Source organism: Coregonus lavaretus (genome assembly GCF_964263955.1).
Source record: "Coregonus lavaretus genome assembly, chromosome: 16".
NCBI lineage: Eukaryota > Metazoa > Chordata > Actinopteri > Salmoniformes > Salmonidae > Coregonus > Coregonus lavaretus.
The window spans coordinates 7,626,224-7,631,454 of record NC_140003.1 but is presented as its reverse complement, the minus strand read 5'-3'; positions in this window follow the sequence as shown (position 1 = coordinate 7,631,454).

Here is a 5,231-nt window from a genome sequence, read left to right as displayed (position 1 = left end):
ATCTCCCAAATATCACTATTTCTAAAACAAGCCATAGAAAGTTGGTTGCAATTTCAATTTAATCCTCCAGAAACGACAGAACAAATAATGCAACAAATATTGTGGTTAAATTCAAATATACTAATTGACAAAAAACCTTTATTTTTTGACAGAATGTTTAAAAAAGGTATAATCTTCGTAAATGATATCATCGGTAGGACTGGTGGAGTTATGTCGCACATGCAGCTAACAAAAACATATGGAAATGTCTGCTCTACCCAAAATTACAACCAAATAATTGCAGCCTTACCGCAAAAGTGGAAGAGGAAAGTGGAAGGCGAAGAAAGTAAGGAACTTGTCTGTCGGCCTTGCATTAAAGAACAGAATTGGTTAAGGAAAACTGTGATAAATAAAAAGGTATATCACTTTCACTTAAGGACCAAAGGATTGACAGCCGTCCCATATACAGTGGGGAAAAAAAGTATTTAGTCAGCCACCAATTGTGCAAGTTCTCCCACTTAAAAAGATGAGAGAGGCCTGTAATTTTCATCATATGTACACGTCAACTATGACAGACAAATTGAGAAAAAAAAATCCAGAAAATCACATTGTAGGATTTTTAATGAATTTATTTTCAAATTATGGTGGAAAATAAGTATTTGGTCACCTACAAACAAGCAAGATTTCTGGCTCTCACAGACCTGTAACTTCTTCTTTAAGAGGCTCCTCTGTCCTCCACTCGTTACCTGTATTAATGGCACCTGTTTGAACTTGTTATCAGTATAAAAGACACCTGTCCACAATCTCAAACAGTCACACTCCAAACTCCACTATGGCCAAGACCAAAGAGCTGTCAAAGGACACCAGAAACAAAATTGTAGACCTGCACCAGGCTGGGAAGACTGAATCTGCAATAGGTAAGCAGCTTGGTTTGAAGAAATCAACTGTGGGAGCAATTATTAGGAAATGGAAGACATACAAGACCACTGATAATCTCCCTCGATCTGGGGCTCCACGCAAGATCTCACCCCATGGGGTCAAAATGATCACAAGAACGGTGAGCAAAAATCCCAGAACCACACAGGGGGACCTAGTGAATGACCTGCAGAGAGCTGGGACCAAAGTAACAAAGCCTACCATCAGTAACACACTACGCCGCCAGGGACTCAAATCCTGCAGTGCCAGACGTGTCCCCCTGCTTAAGCCAGTACATGTCCAGGCCCGTCTGAAGTTTGCTAGAGTGCATTTGGATGATCCAGAAGAGGATTGGGAGAATGTCATATGGTCAGATGAAACCAAAATATAACTTTTTGGTAAAAACTCAACTCGTCGTGTTTGGAGGACAAAGAATGCTGAGTTGCATCCAAAGAACACCATACCTACTGTGGAGCATGGGGGTGGAAACATCATGCTTTGGGGCTGTTTTTCTGCAAAGGGACCAGGACGACTGATCCGTGTAAAGGAAAGAATGAATGGGGCCATGTATCGTGAGATTTTGAGTGAAAACCTCCTTCCATCAGCAAGGGCATTGAAGATGAAACGTGGCTGGGTCTTTCAGCATGACAATGATCCCAAACACACCGCCCGGGCAACGAAGGAGTGGCTTCGTAAGAAGCATTTCAAGGTCCTGGAGTGGCCTAGCCAGTCTCCAGATCTCAACCCCATAGAAAATCTTTGGAGGGAGTTGAAAGTCCGTGTTGCCCAGCGACAGCCCCAAAACATCACTGCTCTAGAGGAGATCTGCATGGAGGAATGGGCCAAAATACCAGCAACAGTGTGTGAAAACCTTGTGAAGACTTACAGAAAACGTTTGACCTGTGTCATTGCCAACAAAGGGTATATAAGAAAGTATTGAGAAACTTTTGTTATTGACCAAATACTTATTTTCCACCATAATTTGCAAATAAATTCATAAAAAATCCTACAATGTAATTTTCTGGATTTTGTTTTCTCATTTTGTCTGTCATAGTTGACGTGTACCTATGATGAAAATTACAGGCCTCTCTCATCTTTTTAAGTGGGAGAACTTGCACAATTGGTGGCTGACTAAATACTTTTTTTCCCCACTGTAGATTGCAAAATAGTTGGGAAGAGATTTTTGACGTACCGATCCCATGGCATAGTGTTTATGAACTGACACGCAAAACGACACCGGATTCAAAAAGTAGAATCTTTCAATTTAAATTATTATATACAATTCTTGCTACCAATAGAATGTTATTTATATGGGGGATACAATCTTCCCAGCACTGCAGATTTTGCTGTGAAGAGACAGAATCATTTGATCATTTGTTTTGGTTCTGTCCATTTGTAGCTTATTTTTGGACACAGGTCCAGGAATGGCTAAAGGATTGCAATATTTACCTGGAGCTAACCTTGCAGATAGCATTACTGGGTGATCTGAAAAGTCATAGTCAATCGATCAATAATATAATAATACTTTTAGCAAAAATGTTTATTTTTTAATTCACAATCTGTAGAAGCAATGAGAATAGAAAGGTTCAGAACTTTTGTAAAACATCACAGTACGGTTGAAATATATATGGCAAATAGAAATCCTATATGGATGGTGTTAAGAGATAGATGGGAGGTATTGAATAGAGTTGAAGGATGGGACTAATAACAAATAACAACAAATAATAACAAAGATAGCTAATAATGTAAGCATACTGTGTCCATAATAAGTATATAGGTCGTATGTTGGGAGCTTTTGGGAAAGAGCACAGTTAGAAAGATATGGCATATAGAAGCAAACCGGATGGACATCATGAAAATGATCGGAGAGGTTGAGAGTAGAAGTTGTTCAGGAGCAAAAAAATTAAATATATATATATATAATTATTGTAAAATGAACTGTGTCCATAAGGTGTAGATAGTAAGTATAGACCGGAAGTAGAGGCCTGGGCATTGTTGTTCACTAATTTACTCCAAGTAGGGAAAGGATGGCGGGGTTGAAAAGTAATAAAGGGGAGTATATACACTGCTCAAAAAAATAAAGGGAACACTAAAATTACACATCCTAGATCTGAATGAATGAAATAATCTTATTAAATACTTTTTGTCTTTACATAGTTGAATGTGCTGACAACAAAATCACACAAAAAGTATCAATGGAAATCAAATTCATCAACCCATGGAGGTCTGGATTTGGAGTCACCCTCAAAATTAAAGTGGAAAACCACACTACAGGCTGATCCAACTTTGATGTAATGTCCTTAAAACAAGTCAAAATGGCTCAGTAGTGTGTGTGGCCTCCACGTGCCTGTATGACCTCCCTACAACGCCTGGGCATGCTCCTGATGAGGTGGCGGATGGTCTCCTGAGGGATCTCCTCCCAGACCTGGACTAAAGCATCCGCCAACTCCTGGACAGTCTGTGGTGCAACGTGGCGTTGGTGGATGGAGCGAGACATGATGTCCCAGATGTGCTCAATTGGATTCAGGTCTGGGGAACGGGCGGGCCAGTCCATAGCATCAATGCCTTCCTCTTGCAGGAACTGCTGACACACTCCAGCCACATGAGGTCTAGCTATGTCTTGCATTAGGAGGAACCCAGGGCCAACCGCACCAGCATATGGTCTCACAAGGGGTCTGAGGATCTCATCTCGGTACCTAATGGCAGTCAGGCTACCTCTGGCGAGCACATGGAGGGCTGTGCGGCCCCCCAAAGAAATGCCACCCCACACCATGACTGACCCACCGCCAAACCGGTCATGCTGGAGGATGTTGCAGGCAGCAGAACGTTCTCCACGGCGTCTCCAGACTCTGTCACATGTGCTCAGTGTGAACCTGCTTTCATCTGTGAAGAGCACAGGGCGCCAGTGGCGAATTTGCCAATCTTGGTGTTCTCTGGCAAATGCCAAACGTCCTGCACGGTGTTGGGCTGTAAGCACAACCCCCACCTGTGGACGTCGGGCCCTCATACCACCCTCATGGAGTCTGTTTCTGACCGTTTGAGCAGACACATGCACATTTGTGGCCTGCTGGAGGTCATTTTGCAGGGCTCTGGCAGTGCTCCTCCTGCTCCTCCTTGCACAAAGGCGGAGGTAGCAGTCCTGCTGCTGGGTTGTTGCCCTCCTACGGCCTCCTCCACGTCTCCTGATGTACTGGCCTGTCTCCTGGTAGCGCCTCCATGCTCTGGACACTACGCTGACAGACACAGCAAACCTTCTTGCCACAGCTCGCATTGATGTGCCATCCTGGATGAGCTGCACTACCTGAGCCACTTGTGTGGGTTGTAGACTCCGTCTCATGCTACCACTAGAGTGAAAGCACCGCCAGCATTCAAAAGTGACCAAAACATCAGCCAGAAAGCATAGGAACTGAGAAGTGGTCTGTGGTCACCACTTGCAAAACCAGTCCTTTATTGCTCTTGCTAATTGCCTATAATTTCCACCTGTTGTCTATTCCATTTGCACAACAGCATGTGACATTTATTGTCAATCAGTGTTGCTTCCTAAGTGGACAGTTTGATTTCACAGAAGTGTGATTGACTTGGAGTTACATTGTGTTGTTTAAGTGTTCCCTCAATTTTTTTGAGCAGTGTATATAAAAAACATGGGGGATTGGAAGTGATGCAGACAATTACATTGATAGAAGATACAACCTATCTGCAATATTAAGCTGATCCATCCCCCAGAAGAAAAAAAAGTGTTGGTCACATGTTTCATGAGCTGAAATAAAAGATCCCAGAAATGTTCCATACGCACAAAACGCTTATTTCTCTTAAATTTTGTGCAAATATTTTTTCCTTTGCCAAGATAATCCATCCACCTGACAGGTGTGGCATACCAAGAAGCTGATTAAACAGCATGATCATTACACAGGTGCACCTTGTGCTGGGGACAATAAAAAAGCCACTCTAAAATGTGCAGTTTTGTCAATTGGCATGCTGACTGCAGGAATGTCCACCAGAGCTGTTGCCAGAGAATGTAATGTTAATTTCTCTACCATAAGCTGCCTCCAACGTTGTTTTTGAGAATTTGGCAGTAAATCCAACCGGCCTCACAACTGCAGACCACGTGTAACCACACCATCCCTGGACCTCCACTTCCGGCTCATTGTGCAACTTCATGTTTTCAATAATCTATGCCAACCCTGTCTGTTTTGTCCCATAGTTGTGCAGGTGCTAAACAACCAACCCGTCTATTATAAGTCCTTTAACTGACCTCATTTTCTAAATAAGCAGTTGATTAACAGAAAAACTGTGCAAAAGAGGTACAAAGAAAGTGGAAGACACCTGTGGTTGCCATT